Source organism: Callospermophilus lateralis, chromosome X (assembly GCF_048772815.1).
Source record: "Callospermophilus lateralis isolate mCalLat2 chromosome X, mCalLat2.hap1, whole genome shotgun sequence".
Classification (NCBI taxonomy): domain Eukaryota; kingdom Metazoa; phylum Chordata; class Mammalia; order Rodentia; family Sciuridae; genus Callospermophilus; species Callospermophilus lateralis.
The window spans coordinates 8780412-8800965 of record NC_135325.1 but is presented as its reverse complement, the minus strand read 5'-3'; the positions used below and the strand labels follow the sequence as shown (position 1 = coordinate 8800965).

General features: G+C 32.7%; 1 protein-coding gene across 3 annotated transcripts in view; it reads left to right on the top strand.

Moving 5' to 3' along the window:
- Rps6ka3 (ribosomal protein S6 kinase A3) overlaps nt 1–20554 on the top strand; it is a 115040-nt gene that overhangs the window by 2322 nt on the left and 92164 nt on the right. The window contains exon 2 of one of the 3 annotated variants that reach the window (XM_077107679.1): nt 19724–19817. The exons of the other annotated variants lie outside the window; for them this stretch is intronic. The gene's annotated coding sequence lies outside the window, so the exon portion shown is untranslated. The remainder of the gene's footprint in view (nt 1–19723; nt 19818–20554) is intronic. 3 annotated transcript variants of the gene reach the window in all.

Sequence of the window (20554 nt, the reverse complement as noted above, 5' to 3'; positions counted from 1 at the left end):
TCAATATAGCATGCATTTAGGTAAGGAAGGTGTAAAACTAATATTCTTTAGCATCTACTATATACCCGGTAATGTGCTGTTTCATTTTATCCTTGCTATGACCCAGCAGGGGATTATGGTTCTCATTGTTACAGATTAGGAAACCGAATCTCAGAAGTTAAGGGCACAAAGATTATACATAGTAAATGGCAGAGCCATAATTCAAAGCCAGGTGGATACATTTCATATGCTTTGCTTTGTTAGGGTAGCTGCTTCAAATCCTTTGTGGAAAAATTCAGGATATAAATATGCCAGTAATTAGAGGTCATGTATTTTTCAGAAACAGATTATTGTAAGAGATCTCATTTGGTAAAGCCTTGTTATTTCAGTTACTGTCATGTTTTCCAAAACCTGGCAAATAGGATTCCACAATTTGCAGTTTGCAAAGATCTGTTTTTAATTGCTATTCTGGCATAAGGTATGTCAAACAGAGTGCATTACCTAGAATTATTAAAACTAAACTGGAACATATTGCCTTTAGTTATTTTGTTTCCTTTGGTTGTTCAGCTGTTTCAAGTCAGTTCTGATACAATTTGGAAATATTGAAGCCAGTGAGGGAAGAGATAAGAGTTTTCACTCTGAGGTCTAATGTTATTTTATGCTATCTCCTTTCTAGTATGTTCACATCAGAGAAAAAATTTTATCTTATCAGAGTAACATTGAGAGTTTTAAAAATAGTTACTTGAGCAGGTACATCAAAATTTTTCTCTCCAGGCTAAAGGATTTCAGGGTTGGTTTATATAAAATTTTATATTATGGTCTTATCTGTATTCTGTGAACTCTTGAAAGCAGAGACACTTTTCTATCTCCACATCCTCAGCATTTAACATAATACGTGACATGGACATATTGTGGAATTAGTAAATGTCTGCCAAGGGAATCATGAAGGTCAGAAATAAGGTGATTATGAATCTTTTTTCTTATTTTACTCTTACATTGAAATATGAACAATTTAAAATACCTGAGTGCCTCACTAAAAATAAAAACATAGGCAGTTTCTTTATTCCTTTACACCAGCCTTCCTGCTTTAAGACCTCACACGAGAGTCTCATGGTGTTCAAAACAAAAAAACCCTTGTGGTTGAACTCAAACATGGGTCAGAACATGATAGGCTAGAACTAGGCTGAATGTTTAAAGAAGCAAATTTAGGATAATAAAGGAAGTACTGTGTAAGCAAAGTAAGGGTTGATGCAAGATAGAAATCAAAATCACTTCCTAAATGGTCTAGGTGAATTCAGAGCGCTTTAATGAGTTATTTAGAGATGCTAGTACATTTTGGGGTGTTTGACTGTTTAGGAAATGAATATCAAGGAGTGCTGGCTCTTCTCTTCTACAAAACCCTTGTCACTGCTGTTAGGGACAACACTTACTAGTTTGTAAGCCTAACTTCGATACTTTTTTCTCAGCTGCAGTGGCTTAGGTATAAATGATAGTAAATCTAAACAACTTTCAAAATAGCTAAATTAAGGAGATTATTTTTGTTCTACAGAAGTTTCTTGTATAAAAATAGTCACAATACAATGTGTTGTATACAATGTGTTGTATACAGTATGTTGCATAAAAATAACCACTTTAATGTCTTTAAATAAGCACCTAAAAAGCATTGAAGAATTTTAACTATAAAAATATTTGATCATGGGCTGGGGCTGTAGCTCAGTGGTAGAGCGCTTATCTTGCAGATGGGGGCCCTAGGTTCGATCCTCAGTACCACATAAAAATAAATAAACAAACAAAGATATTGTGTCCATCTACAACTAAAAAATTTTTTTAAATATTTGCTCACAAAAAATAAGATCCTTGTATTGGAGATCATCTTTAGTGAATGTGCAGTCATTCTAAACCTCAAGAGATGATATAGTATTCTGTAATATAATATACAGCATACTATAGAGATCCTGTAGTAATTCTATATCAAAATTATGTAGGTTTCTTATATTTCATATGTAGGGACAATGTCCTATTAAAGTATGACCATTGATTTTGGGGGGAAAAGATGTTTTATTAAGTTTCTTTTCCCTATTTCATTGTTACTACCTTTCAGATTTTTTCTTTCCCCCAAGTGAAGATCTGAGGAGAGAACAGGTATTGTTACATGTCAACTGTCGAGTAACTGTGACATATTGCTGAACACTTCGTTGTTTACAGTGATTATAATATAGGATGCCATTTTTTAATCTAAGAAAGTTTGTTCATTTTGGCAGCTTGATTTGTATGAATGGGGTAGATCCAAAATGTGAAACTTCTTGAGTGCATTTGAATTTTAAGATAAAGAATTAATTTTTTTTATCTAGCTAAAGAAACAAGTATAGACAGATTTTGCCTTTTCTGTAGTATATTTCTGGAAATCACAATAAGTATATCCTATTTTTATATAAGAAGAGCGGCATAATTGAGGTATGCACTCCTGACCAAGGACTTAACATTTGGTAAATTATAAAATGATCAAAAATATAGCAGATCCTTTATCCAGATGTCTGAATTACAGAATAATTACTCTGAGGGGTTTTTTAAGATGATCATCCACTAAAAATTTCATACCATTGTGATAATTAACAAAATTTGCTCTGCATTTCCATGTTCTGGGACATGTATCTGCCAGGGCGTAAATGATGGGTGAGGTCAGAGTGGCACAATTCACCCAGTGCAGACTGAATGTTTTAGATCTAATAGTTCATATTATAATGAAGGACAATGACATGTTGTTGGTCTCCCTAGTCTAGTAATGCATAAGTGTAATAGTGGTCAGTATTTTTGGTAGATAACAAGTTTTAAAGCATTAGGGTGCAGTTGTGCAAATATATATATATATATAGAAAAAAAGGAACTGTATTTTAATGCCTAGCATTAGAAGTTATTTCCTTCCCATTCACCATTCAGTGTGTTCTTTTGAAGTTAATACAGGAACCTGTATCACTAATCTGGAACAAATATCAAATCTAAGATGTTCTGGTTTATCAACTTAACCAAAAGATATAAAAGCAAAGAAAAAAACAAAACATAATTTGTTAAGTAAACTGTCAGGATTTAACAGAACAAACATAAATATATGTTATAAAACAAGTTCAAGAGAGAGAAAATATATTTATATAGGACATAATGATAATTTACTACATTTGTCCTATTTTAAGATAATACATTAGTTACTTGTAATTAAGTCTTTCAACTTTGCTTATCTCCTTAAAATTTAGAAGGAGTTTAGTGGGATAATTTGGATTAATGTCAAAATTTTAAAGAATATAAACTTCCGAGCCTAAAAACTTGTGTTTGAGTCCTGGCTCTTGATATGTAATAACTTTTGTAATCTTACACAAGTTAATTAATATCTCTGTACTTCAATCTGTAAAATAGGGATGAAATAATATGTGCCTCATAGTTGTGGAAAACAAATGAAATGGTATATATAAAACACTTGTTCAATACATGGTTTTAAGTGTTTAATAAATAATACATAGTTCTTTAAGAGGGATGATTCATTCTATCTGAGAAAGTTCTTTGTTTTCCTCAGATATTTTTTTCAGAATCAAGCAGAACAATAAAAATGATTTTATTGGTTGATCTGTGTAAACAGTCGTCATAAAAAAAGGACACAAAAAATAAAAAAGACAGCATTTACACCCTGGCAGATAAATGCCCCAGAGCATGGAACATCATAATACTTGAATATAGTTGTAAGAATTAAGTCTTGTCCTTCTTGGTCTTTCCTCAATATTGTCTTTTTTTTTTTTTTTTTTTTTTTAAATACTGGGGATTGATCTCAGGGGCACTCAACCACTGAGCCACATCCCCAACCCTATTTTGTATTTTATTTAGAGACACGATTTCACTGCGGTGCTTAGTGCCTCCCCATTGCTGAAACTGGCTTTGAACTTGTGATCCTCCTATCTCAGCCTCCTGAGCTGTTGGCATGCGCCATCGCACCCAGCCTCAATATTGTCTTTAAAGGGAAAAAAGAGATAAAGAACATGGTGAAGAATATGTAAGGAAGAAGGAAGAAAGTATGGTCTAGGTTTTAACATTGCTCAAAATCGAAGGTGTCTCACAGTCTGTGACATGTCATGATTTAATGATTTTTTTCCTTCACACTACATAAAATAATATTGTATATGAAGAAATATAGAATATCCTGTGTCAACCTCTTGAAGATGGGTCCCAGAATAAATGGTTAAAGTCAATATATAGCATCAAAACATAGAATTTTAATTTTCTTTCTAAAACATACCAAAACTAAATATGTATACCTTTTTTAAGTTTTAGGGTGAGTCAATTCTGTTAATTTCATTTTAGGAAAATAATATAGCACATCTCTTTCCCCATTATTACAAATAAATTTAGTTATTTAGATATGCTATAAATACTGGGTTTCCCTGTCTGGAAATGTAATCCTTTGGATTTTGTCTGTTATATGGTGTTGGTACTTAAGAAGCAGTAAAATACTACACAGTAATTTTTAAACAGAAGTATCTAGAGATGTGATGTTAAAAGATATATCTGTGGGGCTGGGGTTGTGGCTCAGCGGTAGAGCGCTTGCCTTGCACGTGCGAGACCCTGGGTTCGATCCCCAGCACCACATACTAAAATAAACAAGTGAAATAAAAGTGTTATGCCCAACTACAACTAAAAAATAAATATTTTTTTAAAAAAAGATACAGCTGTGCCCCAACAACCATCCCCCTTCCAAAAAGCCAAGGGAGTGTGAAATAATCAAATAAGTTTAGGAAATATGGAGTTAAACAAGATTTAACCAGTATAATAACTGTATAACTTCTTAGAACTTCTAAGATAATGTTTACAATGAATCTGCAAAACATATATAGCCCACAGCATTTGAGATTTGATGTTGGCACCCCTTTTCATAAACTACCTATTGAAGTCTAAAAGGACACAAGTTGGGCTGTGGCTGTAGCTTGGTGGCAGAGCACTTGCCTAGCATGTGTGAGGCATTGGGTTTGATTCTCAGCACCACATAAAAATAAACAAATAAAATAAAGGCATGCTGTCCATCTACAACTTCCTAAAAATAAAAATTAAAGGACACAAGTGCTTTGCAGAATATGATTTTGAAAAGTCTGATAACTACAGTAAACTCATCTGATATTGCCTAGAAATGGGCTGTTAGGTTTAATTGACTATATCAAAGCTTTTTCTTTAACCATCAAGAGTTTTCATTTCATTTTGAATTAAAATCTTCCTAAATCATACGATAGTTTTCTTAATAGTGAACTAAAAATTTAAACATAAAAATGGGAGTTCATAATCCGTGTGAATCAAATATATGAAATACGATATGTCAAGAGCTTTGTAATGTTTTGAACAACTAATAATAAAAAAATTAAAAAAGTTAAAAACAATTTTAACTTTTATTCAATTTTCTGACAGCTATTGATCATAATCTATTTTAATATCAAGCTGGTTGTCCCTCCTATATGATCTCTACATTGACTGGCTCAGTACTCAGTTTGATAATATTCAATTTGAAAAAAATTATCTTTAATCATATGCCACTTTATTTTACTGTCCATTTGCTTACTCTCCCCCCATTCTCCTTTTTAAATTAATTAATTCTAACTTGCAGTTACTAGAGTATAGATAGCGAGGGTTAATAGTATTTGATGCAGCCATTTTTAACATGGGAATGTTTTTACTTCATCTTTTTTAAGAAGTTACAGTTTACCAAACAATGTAAAATAGCATCCTCACCCTTTTGCTAGTGTCTGCCCATCATGAACACACACCTCTGGGATCAAGATTATTATTTGGTCATACCTAATAATAAATGGTTATTTTATGTTCTTCACAAACCATAACAGAATGTTCAATTGCTGCCATTACCTGCTCTGCATATTTACCTTTCTTGAAGATGTCAACCAGAAAGCAGACTGCAAATTAAGTAAAGAACAGGCAGCTATAAGATGGAAAGCTAGCCTGCTGCCCCATTTGGAGACAACATATTGTGAGTCTTTTTGTTTTTGCTCCCATGAAATAGTGCCCGTTTCCTAAATATTAGGTATCCTACACTTATGTGAGGGATAAATCCAAAAGCACTTTTAGATTCTTGACATTCTTCTTTCCTGTAGTATAAATATAATTAATGCCACAGTAAGTTAAATGAAATTTCCCCATCTTAATTAGAACATCTCTGGGGATGTAGCTCAGTGGTAGAGCACTTGCCTAGCATGTGTAAGGCCCTGTGTTTGATTCCCAGTACTGCCCAAAAAGTCTTAGGAATATATCCATGGAATAAATTGATTTTTATAATCTTATATATGTTTATGGTCTCATCTTTGAATCAGACCTGTGAGTTTAGCTCTGAACTTTTGGTTCACAAAGCTTGTAGGAAACTTGGCTCAGTCATTTGATATGTTAGAAACAGATGTCAAATGATAGACTGAAGCAAAAGATCGTTTTGACATTAATAAATTGAATTGCATCTCAAGGGCAGTGGTTTAGGAGAAGTCTCTTCTAGAAATCTTATAAAACGTATTGTAAAATCCTCAGCTTCTGAAATGTTATTTCCCATTTAGGAGCAGAAGTTTCTACCTGAAAACAATACAAAATAATAAAAGATTTACTTTACAAAATTTCTAGATCAGCATTGTTCAGTACATACAGTAGCCACTTGAAATATGGCCAATGTGACTGAGGAAATAAATTTTTCTCCCTTTCTTCTTCCTCTTTCTTTTTTTCATTCACTCATTTATTCATTCATGGTGCTGAGGATCCAACACAGGGCCTTATGCATGCTAAGCAAGTACTTTACCACTGAGCTATATCCCCAGCCCTGAATTTTTAATTTTAATTAATTTAAATGTATCAGTAACCAGTGACTATTGACTACCATATTGACCAATGAAGTCCTAAATTATAGATTGTACAAATTATACCCTTTTTCCCTACACCAGTGTTTTTTTTTTTCAATTCTACATTCTGTTGTCTGTCTTTTGAAGTCAGTAGGTTAAACTTTTTTCTAAAGAAAAGGATATTTTATATGCTTTTCCAAATTGTGTTAGTTAGGTGGTCTTATCCCTGTCCTACCCTGAAGACTTTGATAACCCTCTTAGGTTATATAACTTACAAATCACCATTCTGCTTGTTCTACAACTTTACTAGTTTTTATAGTGACGTTTCTCACTTGAGTGATAAAATGAAAACATTGGGGAAATTTAGCTATCAAAATAATATTGCAGACAGGATGGGATGGCATATACCTATAATCCCAGCTACTCAGGAGGGTGAAATCGGAGGATTTCAAGTTTGAGGTTAGCATGGATAACTTAGTGAGATCCTGTCTCAAAAATTGAAAAGGGCTGGGGATGTAGCTCAGTGGTACAGCATACCTAGGTTCAATCCCCAGTACCACAAAAATAAATTACAAGCTTCCTCTTGTGGGCTGAACTTGTGGACAGAGATATAGAACAAAAATAACATCTCAGGGTGAAAATACAGAATTATCTTCTATGCTGTTGGATTAAAAAATTACTTCTTGGTATATTTCTTTAAATATTGCATTCTGTTCACTCCACTGTGCTAATTAAAACTGGAAAAGTGGACTTTTGCATCTTGGAACATGAAACTGTTTTAGGTTTTTTTAGCATAGAAATTTAGAGCTGAGAACAATTTAAATCTACCCTATTTATATAAGAAAATTGAGATTTGTTCAGGAAGGCCTGCCCTGGGTAATGTGTTGACAAAGTCAGCTAGGGTATGATGCAGTACATTTCATTTCGTTACGATTTATTTTGCTGTCTACAACATATCTATAACTTTTAAATTCATCATTTATATAAATTTTGAAAGAGGCATAATGCATCATAGTTCAATTTTTTCTCTACTATCATGCTAATTTTGAATCCTTATTTTCTGTGTCAGAGTACTAAAAAAAAACCTAATATACGTTCTTGCCTTGGCTTAAATACAGTCAATCCTCAGTTTACAAAATCAAATCAGTCCTACCTACAGACAAATAATGGGGCATGGATCAAGATCATGGCTCTTTCTTTCCCAAGTGAAAATGGGAGGAAACATTTACTGAATGCCCCCTTTGATTAGACACTTAATTTACATCAACTTGAATGAGATGGACAAAAGAGGAAACTCTGAAGCCTATAAAGGTTAAGTAACAGGCTCAGGGTTGAACAGCTACTAAGTGGTGGAGCAAAGATTCAAACCCAAGTCTCAACAGATTGCAAATTCCATTGATTTTTCCACTAGAGTGCGTGCTTGAGTTGAGAACATCTTAGATACCTAGATAGTCTACAGAGGAGAAAGAAGCCAGTTGGTTTGCATGAGTTGCTATTTTTGTGGGAATGTAGAGGGTAATCACCTAGAAAGATAGGTGCTTTCTCATACATATGTAGCATGAAGCCCTCCTTTTCCCAACGGTGCCAATAGTGAACATGTAGTTCTGGCATGAAGTAGGAATGCTGTTCATAAAAGAGCCAATGTTTAAGTAGTTAATAGTTAGAAAAGTTAATAAAATCAGTATTACTCTTCAAATGCAGAATGAGTTAAATAGAGTTTTGTAAGCTGGCCTGAGAGAAAACATTTGACATTTGAGAGATGCTTTGAGATTTATGAACAGCTGTATTAGAAATGAAATGTCTTATATGTTTTTTTTTAATATTTATCTTTTAGTTGTAGTTGGACACAATACCTTTATTTCACTTATTTATTTTTATGTGGTGCTAAGGATCGAACCCAGGGTCTCGCACATGCAAGATGAGCAGTGAGCACTCTACCGCTGAGCCACAACCCCAGCCCAAAAAAGTCTTATATTTAAAGCAAAAATGCAGTATTTGGGAAAGAGGCTTCTGAGACATCTCCTAATAGTTCTTGCAGAAGCCCCTAGGTGTATGCTTGAGTAATGTGCTCTGTTTTTATGCAGCTTGTTAAATCATTATCGGTTTATATTTGCATCCTCTTTTCAGGAAAACTTATTTAACAATACTTCAATGGGAGGAAATTTAAAAGAAAAATTATATAGTTATTAGGTTTTTTCCTTTAGACTGTTAAACTATTAGGTCTAATTTATATTGATTTATATTAGGTCTAATTTAGATCTAATTTATATACCATAAAATTCTCTCTTGTATATAATTCATTGGTTTTTGATAGATGCATATAATCGTGCAACCATCCCTAGTATCAAATTCTAGAACATTATCATTACCCCAAGAAGAAATCCTATACACATTATCCATCATTCCCCATTCGTCCCTTCCCTCAGCTCCTGGCAGCCACTAATCTTCTGTTTCTATAAATTTGCCTCTTCTGGACATTTCATATCAGTGGAATCCTACAATGTGTGCCCTTTGTGTCTAGTGTCTTTTACTTACCATAATATTTTCAGGGTTCATCCATGTTATAGTATTTTATCAATGCTTCATTTTTTAATAGCTAATAATGTTCCATTTTGTGGGTATAAACGTTTATCCATCAGTTGATGGAATTTGAATTGTTTCTACTTTTTGACTATTATGAAATATGCTGCTGTGAACATTTGAGTACAGGTTTTTGGGTAAATGTTTTGAATTTTCTATGTACCTAGGAATGAAATTGCTGTGGTCAGTCTGTGCTTTACATATTGAGGGAAACGCCAAACCATTTTGCAATTCACCTGCACTACTTTACATTTCCACCAGTGTGTGAAAGTTCCGGTTTTTCCACATTCTCTTCAACATGTATTACTTTTTTATGCTATAGCCATCATAGTGGTATAAAATTATATCTTGTTTTGATTTGAATCCCACTAATGATTAAGGATGTTAAGGATCATTTCATGTGCTTTATTGTCCATTTGTATATATAATTCTTAGGCTTATTTTGTAACTGATTTGGGGATTTTAAATGGAGTTTTGCTTGAATGCTGATGTAGAAGTTCCTTGTAGTTACTTATTTATGTGTGTATTCTCAGAAAACTTACTTTCAACACATGCTTTAAATATTTTCTTCATTTTTAAAAAAATTTTTTAGTTGTAAATGGACACAATATCTTTATTTATTTTTATGTGGTGCTGAGGATCGAACCCAGTGCCTCACACTTGCAAAGCAAGCGCTCTGCCACTGAGCTACTGCCCCAGCCCCTCTTCATTTTTTAATATGTGATTAAAAAAAAAGCTTTTCCTTGAACTGTGGTTTTCCAACTGGATTCACACAATCTTAGGTTCTATGAAAATGCCTTAGATACCTTATCATAACCTTATCAGCCAGAGCAGAGTTTAGAGGAATGCAGCATGGAGTTAGATTAGTTTTAGAAAGTTACAGAAAGAAAACAAAGATCAAGCAGTCAGTAGTCTCCTCAGTCTTGTTATTGCTATTCTATAGTTTCTTATTTAAGGCAAAAGAACAGAGATCAATTAAAAATTAAAATTGGGTACCTGAACTTATACCCTTTGACATCATAACCTGAAGATGGTACAGAAACTATACCTCAAGAACAAAATACAGAATCCTCAACAAAATAGGAAGACAAGGACTGGGGATGTGGCTCAAGCGGTAGCGCGCTCGCCTGGCATGCGTGCAGCCCGGGTTCGATTCTCAGCACCACATACAAACAAAGATGTTGTGTCCGCCGAAAACTAAAAAAATAAATATTAAAAAAAAATAGGAAGACAAATCCGTAAGAAGGCATATAAACCAAGTGGGGTTTTTTTCTCAAGGATTTAAGATTGTTTCAGTACCCAATAAACATTCAAGTCAGCATACTAAAAGGCTAAAGAAGAAAAATCATATTAATGCAGAAAGTGCATTTGGATAAGTATTAAACATAATAAAAATACAGCAAACTAAGAAGAGTTGGGAACTTTCTTAACTTGATAGAGAATGGCAAAAAGAAAATCCATAAGTTAACATCATAAAGGTGAAAAGCAATGTTTTTTTTTAAAGATCAGGAATAAGACAAAGATGTCCACTCTCACAACTGCTATTCAACATAATCCTGGAGATTTTTACTAGCATAATGAGCAATAAAATGAAATGAAAGATACAAATTTAAAAGGGAGAAATAAAACTTTCTCTATTTTTAGGTACATGATAGTTTCCAGTGAAAATCACAGGGAATCTACCAAAAATCCCTAAAACTAATAAATGAGTTCAACAAGTTTGTAAGACAGTATCATTTAAGAATAAGTTATATATACTAGTAACAAATGTGTAGAAACTGAAATAACAGTAACATAATGGCTCAAAAAATACTTAGGTGTAAATCTAACAAGGCATGTATAGGACTTGTATGCTAAAAGTAAAAAATCCTAATGAAGGAGTGTCTAAATGAATGGAGATAAATATCATGCTTGTAGATTTGAAGTAAAGATGTCAGTTCTCCCAAGTTCATCTATAGTTTTAACCCAAGCTTATTCTGACATTGAAATGGAAAATTAAAGGAACTAAAATAAGGGACTGGAGTTGTGGCTCAGTGGTAGAGTGTTCGCCTAGCATGTACAAGGTTCAATCCTCAGCACTACATAAAAATAAATAAAGGTATTGTGTCCAACTATAACTAAAAAAATACTAAATAAACTAAAATAAAATAATGTGGGAGGAGCCACTTCACACAATTTTAAGATTTGCTATATAGGGCTGAGGCTGTAGCTCAGTGGCAGAGCACTTGCCCAGGACATGTGAGGCACTGGGTTCAATCCTCAGCACCACATAAAAATGAATAAATAAATGAAGTATTGTGTCCATCTACAACTAAAAATAAAATTTAAGATTTACTACATAGCCTCAGTAATCAAAATACTGTGATATTGACAAAGGGATAAACACACAGATCCAAGGAACAAAATAGAGAACTAAAAATAGACTCACACAAGTATGGGCAACTGATTTTTGTCAAAGTTGTAAAAGAATTTGATAGACAAGGATAGGTAGCATTTTCACCAGTGGTATTTGTAGCAACTGCATGTCCTTAGGTAAATCAGTGAGCCTCCATCCAAGCCTCACTCATTATATGAAAATTAATTCGAAATGGATTGTGGATTTAAATGTAAAAGAAGAAATCTTTTAGAATTTAAGACAAGAGAAAATCTCTGAGCCCATGGGCTAAGTGAAGAGTTTTTAGACCTGATACCAAAAGCATATCCATAAAAGAAAAACTAAATTGAACTTCATCAAAATCCATAACTTTTTCTCTGAAGAAGATAAAAAGGGGCCTGGGGTTATTGCTCAGTGGTAGAGTGCTTGCCTAGTATGTGTGAGGCACTGTGTTTGAGTCTCGGCACCACATAAAAAATAAATTAAGGTATTGTGTCCATTTATAACTAATACATTTTTTAAAAAAAGACAAGGTACAGTTTGAGTATATTTGTAAGCATGTATATGAGACGAGACTTTTAAAGAACTCTCAAAACTCAACAGGAACAAAGAGAAGCAATCCAGTTAGAAAATGGATAAATGAAAAGACACTTCACCAAAGAGAATATATGGATAGCAAATAAGACTCTGAAAAGATGTTCAACATAGTTAACTGTTAGTTTGTTGTGATTTTAATTTTCACTTCCCTATCATTACATACCTATTAGAATAGCCAAATTTTAAAATGGTGATAAATATTGGTGAAGATGCAGGCAGACTGAATCTCTCATACATTGCTGTGGGTATGTAAAATGATGAAGCCCCTATGGGAAACAGTTTGGCCAAATGTATATTGACTATATAATCAGTTGCATTCCTAGGCTATTTCCAGAGAAATGAAAACTTACTTCACATAGAAGTTTGTACTCAAATGCAGACATCGTTATTTGTAATATTAAAAAATTAGAAACTGAAGATAATTCAATAGTAAATGATTAAACAAGCTGTGGCACATCCATACCACGGAATAATACTTAGCAACTGAAAAGGAACAGTAGTGTTAATACACAATTTAGATGAATCTCAGTGGAATTATGCTGAGTGAAAAGAAGTTGCATGCTGTATGATATAATTTATATAACATTCTTGATATGATAGAATTATAGAAGTGAAGAATAGATGAATAGTTGTCAGGGATTAGGAAGAAGAAAGGATCAAAAAGAGGCAAAATGGGTATCCTGGTGGTGATATACTGTTAAGTATCTTTACTATTGTGGTGGATACAATGACGTCCAAATGTGATAAAATGGCATAGGACACACATAAGTACCTGTAAAACCAGTGAAATCTGAATATAAGATCTGTGCACTGTACCAGTGTCAGTTTCTTGGTTTTGACAGGAAATGATGTAAGATGTTACCATGGAGTAAAAATGGATTAAGAGTATATGGAGTCTATTTGTTTTGCAATTTCCTGTGACCCTATGATCATTTCCAAATAAACAATAAGAAAGAATTAGATAAATGTATTTTTACTGAAAACCTTATTTCCAATCATTGTACTAATGAGAATAAAAGGCTATATCCTTCATATTAAAACAACTCAAACCAATAGCTAGCTAGCATCATGCTTGATGGGCACATATTATAGTTTTATTAAAATTATGCCTGCATAATTTGGTCAGTTTTATTCCACAGTTCTTCCCCTTTCCCATCCCTCCTGCTCAATTCCCTTTCCCAGCTTCATTGTTCTCCCTTCTATTTTCATGAGATCCCCTCCCCCCCGCACCAGCCATTTCAAATTCCTTATTTCTCTAGCATTTATAGATGAGAGAAAACATTCAACCTTTGACTTTGAGTCTGGCTTATTTCATGTAGCATGATGTTCTCTAGTTTCATCCATTTACTAGCAAATGCCATAATTTCATTCTTCTTTAAGACTGAGTAAAACCCCATTGTGTATATATGCTATGTGAAATTGACCAAATTGTTACATGTATGTACAAATATATCAGTGAATTCCACTTTTGTGTATAACTCTAATGCACTGATTTTAAAAAAAAATAATAATTGAAGACCAGTATAGTAGAGGAAGGGAATCAGAGAGGAGGGGAGGAAAGGGGGTAGTACTGGGGATTGAAATGGAACAAATTATGTTATATCCATTTATGGATATGTCAAAATAAACCCCATAATTATGTAAAACTATAATGAAATAATAAAAACAAAAATTTTTAAAGTATGCATGCTATTTTCACTTCTATTTTTATATTCTCAAAGACCTTGCTAATACAATTAGGCAAGAAAATAAGAGAATTCAAAAGGAATATAAAAGACAAGTATTCATAGATGATATAATCATCTACTTAGATAATCTGAGGAAATTTATAAAGGTTTGTTAAAACTAATGATAATGTGATATTACACAATGAATTCAGAAATCAATAAGTAGCTTTCCTGTTTACCAGTTATAGCTGGTTAGAAATTATATTGGTGAAAACTGTCTCATTCAAAATAACAATAAAAATATTTAATGTCTGGAAATAAGCATAGCAAGGAGAGAATAGGACCTAAATGAAGAAAATTATTAAATTACAGTAAAGAATAATTTGAAAAAATTGGGAGACAGCTATGGTTCTTTAATGTAATTTAGTTTCAATAGGAGTTGAGGGTATTTTTTTAAAGAATAGAGCATAACATTTCCTTGTATCTTGAATGAATGTTCCAATTTTTTAAGAGTTTTTTAGATTTCTTTAAGTAGCTCTCAATTATTTAGAATTTATGTTAACAGTTAAAATTAACAATTTTTATTAAAATGCTCTTAGTGTTTATTCTTAATAACTATACAACTATAATTTGTGGTTATCTTTTCAGAAAGAAGTCTTATTAGCTTTATAAGCCAAGATTGTATTTATATCTAGAGTGATTTTATATAGTTAATTGGATTATTTCTTAGTAAATTCACCTCAGAATTTAAAACTCTTTATATTGAAATATAGATCATACCACACAAATACTGTTAAGTAGAGTCTGATTTATTGTGTATTTGAGCAAGTCCCACTGTCTCATTTCACTTACTTGTAAGCTATTAAATGCTGTCTTTTTGTATATAAGGATGTTTGTAAAGCTTTGTATAAGTTGAATTATTTTAAGTGATTATTAACAGTTAACAGTTGTATCATCAACAGTGTATATTGGATTCGATGCAGTAGACATTTAAGCATCACTTGTTTTATAGATGTAAAAAGAGGTCATGGTGGTTTTGCCATAGTCATAGCAAAATAAGAACATGGACTTTGAAGCCAGCATGATGGTTCATCTGATTTGGATGGAAAGGCTTCATTGATCCTCTGGAAATTGGCCTAAAGAAATCATTAGGTTTGTTCCTAAGAAATGTAAGTGGGCCAGTTAGAGCAAGGGGTTCCTCAAAATACCCTCAAATATAAGGATTTGTCATTTCCCCTGGCAAGATGAGCAGAAAGAAAGAAAAGCGGATACATTCTGAACACCCAGTATGGCTAAACATACTGAATTGACCACAGCCTTTGGCAAAACAAGTATCTGATTCTTACAGATAAGAAAACTGATTCACATCAAATCACTTGCCCAAAGTCACACCTATGAAAGGACAAAAAGGCCAGGTTTGGAAACTTGTTTGTCAGCTTCCAAAGCCCATAATCATTTCACTACACTGATTTCCCAGATTTGTCATAAGAGTCATCTAAGGTACCTGTTTGAAAAATAAGCTACTAAGCCTTGGGGCTTCTGGAAATTCTGATTCAGTTTCCATCTGGGGAAAGGCCACAGTGCTGGGGACCTTGAATGCAGGCTAAGGAAGACCTCTCCACTGAACTCTGTCCCCCATCCCTGTGCAATTTAATAGGAATCTGAAGTAATTCTGATCATCAGGCAGGTTTGGGAAATACTACCATTTTGTACTAAAGAGGTAGTGTCTGAAGGTATTGGAGAGGCAAGAGTTTTTTTTAAAGTTGATGCTTTACTAAAATAAAGTTGGATGGTGGAAATTGAATTACAAAATTGTTAGATTCCTTAATCTGCACAGAAAAAGAGTATTTTATATTTAGCATTTTTCTTTTAGGTGACAACATTAAGTGACATTATCTTTGTTTACACTAGGGAATGAACACACCACTGATGGTTATATAAAAAACTATTTTGAATGCAAACAAAAGGGAAGCAGAAATATAAAAATTCCTTAAATATAAAATCAGTGATTTCTTTAGGTGTAAAACCCCACAAAATCTTAAATAATCTAAAATTTTAATTATTTTCAAGCTGGAAGAATTCTCAGCCACATATTTTATGGATGAAGAAACCACACCTCAGAGCCTTGCCCACACTTGGTGGCCAACTTTTGAAATCCATGTAGGTCAAGGTTTCATACAACTCTTATGGACTGTAGATAAGTACCATCAAAAAGTGACTTTTCCAAGGTCATACTGGTTTCTAGAAGTAAATCTAGTATTTACCTTATATTCCTTATTTTAATTGATCTAATTTTGTTTTCTTCATTACCCTACTGAGAATGGATATATTTAATGGAATCATTTTTTACTATCTATTATTAATATCATTATTAATATTTCTGATTAATGATAGAAAAATGAACTATAACCTTCTTAGACTAGTGTATTTAAATAATGGACACTTTAAAATATGCTTGTTAAAGAACTCCAGTTTTCTCTACTTTTTTTTTTTTTACAAAATTTTACTGTATGAATACAGATAAATGAGCATAGTTAGATGTTTGTACATGAATTGAAGCAGTAATACATTTCTAAGTACAGAAAATAGTAGCTTTTGTATTCAGACTTGGGTTCAATTATATTCAAACCTAAAAGCTCTGTGATCTTGGACAAATTAGTAACCTTTTTATTTACATAACAGTATACCTAATTGTTTATTAATGATTAATTGGAATTAAATGAAAGAATATGCATAATACAGCTAGCTCTGTAGTTTGGACAAAATAGGAAGTGAATAAATGATAGCTGTTATTATTTACTTCTTGATACAGTAGTTATTTAGAAGAATATTAATTTCTGACTGAGTGCTTTAGTTTGTTTCTTTAACCAATTTTTTTTATAACAATCAGAAAATGTCATGCTTTTAAGAATTTTAGATTTACTTGAAGACCTAGAACATGGTCAGTTTTTATAACTTTTCGTAAATGCTTGAAAAGAGCCCATAGTCTTTTTATATAATGAAATTAATCATCTGCCTATCCTAGACAGGGCACAGTGGCACATGCCTATAATCCTAGTGGCTCAATAGGCTGAGGCAGAAGGATCACCAGCTTCAACAATTTAATGAGACCCTGTCTCAAAAAATTAAAAGGGCTGGAGATGTATCTTAATGGCGAAGCACCATTAAGCTCAGTCCCCAGTACAAGAAAAAAAAATTGTTCTACCTATCCTAATACAAATTATTTCAAATGCTTTGTCCTTATTTTGTTTACTTTGCTAGTTGGTATTAGTGTGCTAAAATTTTCCCATCCACTATGTTTCCATTGATTTCATGTTATAGTCCCAAAGCATCTGCTTTTGTGTTTTGTGGTTTGTCAAGTCTGGTTAAATGTTCTGTGCTATTATGCACTTGCTCTTTTTGATGACTTTGTGTTTAAAAAAAAAATAACACATGCTAATGGTACAAAATCTGAAAAAATAGAGAAATATACACAGAAGGAAATAAGCGTCTGTATTCTTACTATGAAAAGTCATCATTAAAAGATTTTTATGTGATTAGGAGTTTTAGATTTTGTGGTGGAATGTGTTCTTCACTTTGCACAGAATATTAGACTTTTTGTGTATGCAACAAATATTTATTGTGTACCTATTGCATGGCAGAAATTTTGCTAGGGGCTGGGAATACAGTACTTTAAAATATTGATATACTCATCTTGGCTTAATTTCCTCATTTTAAAATTGGTGATTAAAAGTTTTTAGAAGCATCAAAGATAATTAATAGTGTTTAGCATTTACCTGGTGGGTAAGAGCTCAGTAAATTATACCAATTACGATTACTATGTATATTCAATACTGATTATATCTTTAGTCCAAATAAAATGACCATTTTAATCAGCATAAGGTTTTTGCCTTACATTTTGTTTTCGGTGTTAATGTTACAAACACTTGCTTTCTTTTTCTTTACGTGTCTCTATACTTACCTGTTTTGGAGGGATTACTTTAATTAAAAATAATATCCAAGATTTTTTTTGTGTGTGTGGTGCTGGGGATTGAACCCAGGGCCTTGTGCATGCAAGGAAAATCCAAGATTTTTTTGTGAAACATTTTTCAATGCAGAGTAATAAGTAGTGTAATGAATTACCCTGTATCCATAACCCAACTCCTACCCTGTCATTTCGTTTCTACTTAGCCTTTCCAACCCACCCCACAACCTTTTCCTCTCCTGTTCCAGAGGATTATTTTGAAGTTAATCCTAGAAACACCAATTCAGATGTAAATATTTGCATTTATACTTCTTAAAAATAATGACTTAAAAATATATACCTACCTTACTCTTATCACTCATAAAAATATCAATAATTCTGTAGTAGCATCAAATACCTAGTAAGTCACTCTTTTCCACATTTTAATGGCACATTAAAGTTGTACATAATGGCTGAATTTATTATTATATATTCTTATATGAATACAATTTAACAATATAATTTGACCAATAACATTCCCCAGCATCCTCTCACCACCTAGTCCCTCTCTCTACTGATCTCATAATTTTCACGATTTCATGATTTTCATAAGACCTTCCCCCCACCTTTCTTTTCCTTTTTCACTTCTAACTTCCACGTAGAGAAAACACATGACCTTTCAACTTCTAAGTTTGAACTGTTTTGCTTACCATAATGTCAAGTTCCATCCAGTTTCCTCCAAATGACATAATTTTACTTTTCTTTAAGGCTGAATAAAATGTCATTAAGTGACTCTTTACATTTCTTATATTATTACTTTTGGAATGAGTTCTGTCATTTTGTTTCTTGTGTTTTTTTTTTCTTCTGCCATATGGATTATTTTGTTTGAGGAGGTTGTGAAATATAGAAAAATAAATTATATAGCTAGAAAGATCTGGGTGTGAATTCTGCTTTTGCCAATCAGTAACTTTGCTGATCCTTGCTTTCCTCAACTGCAAAGTAGGGGTAATTATACTCACCTCATGTTCTTAGGGTTGAACTCGATGTCTGCATAAAGGACTGTTAATGGTATTTGCCATTTATTATCTTCTTTAGTGATTTGGACTGTAACGATGTCTATTTTTTATTATTGTGTGTTTTTTCAAAATATTCTAAAATTTATTAGATAATTACTAAAAATAGTTGTTAAATATCCTTGTAGGAAAGATGGAGTATTTAGAGTCTTTGCTTCTCCTATTACCTCTTTTAAGTCCACATTAATTTAGCCTGAGGTGCTTTTCTCTTTTATATTGTTTATATACTTATCAATTTTTATTCATTATTTACCCTTTCTTTTAGTAGAACTAATTATTAATTCAGTTATTTTTAAGTTGGTGTCAGTATACTTCAATAGTTCTTTCCCGCCTCAAATATTCTTGAACTATTTTTTGATTCTCTTTTGATGGTCTAAGATGTACCTTCGAACAATTTGTTTTAAAAAGATACTATCAGGATGATGAAATTTTATAAGACTTTGCAAATCTAAGAATAATTTCCTGTGACCTTTGTACATGAAAAACTAGGGTGAGGTATAAAATTCTTAGGTCTTAACTTTTCCCTTTCAACTCCCTATAGGTCATTACTTCATTGTCTTCTGGCAGTTTATTGTTGCAGAGGAGAAAGCTGAGGTCAACCTGATTCTAGTTCCTTTGAAATAACCTATTTTTTTCTGCTTGTATGCTTGTAGGATTATATCTTTATCCTTGAAATTTAAAAACATTTGCCAGGACATGTCTTGGTGTTGATGATCTCTGTTGAACCTTCTCAGTCTCCAGTCTCAGGTATTTTTTTCAGAACTGGAAAATTTTCTTGTACTTTTGATTAATTAAATTGCTCTGTTTTGTATTTTTTAGGAACATCTGTTGTTCATAGATTATTTTTCTGTCTTGTCTTCCATAGTTTTAAAATCTTTTTTTTTTTTACTTTTTTCTTTTGTTTTTTTCATTTACTCAAATTTGTCCTCTGTGATGGATTCTGTTTTTCTGCAGTGTCAGTTCTAATACTTGCTATTCATGATACAAACTTAATTTTGGCTACTGTGTTTTCATTTCTTTATTCTTATCTCAACATGTCTTGTGTCATAAGCAGAATTCCCCTTAGGGGTACACTTTAAAAAACATGAAGTGGATTCAGGCCTGCCTAAAGCTTATTTTCTGAGGCCACAACCACAGGACCAGAGAAAATAAATAAAAGCTTCTGAAAGGGTCCTCATAAACTTAGAAATGTAGATATAACCAGAGGTCATTTCTACCCTAGTCTAGGAAATAGAAAAATCTTGGGTACTAACAGGTCTTTGGTAGCTAGAGGAATAATAAAGCAGGTATAAGGGCACCATAACTAGAAATAAAACTGATTTTTCTAATTACATTTATTGTTTTTTTTTTCTGTATAAAAATACATAATAAGTGTATATAATTTTGAAAAGACAGTACAAAGAAGAAAATCCTATGGCCCAGGTAACTACTGATAAGATTTTATGTTTTGCCAATGACATGCACCCACGCTGGGAGGGAGGATG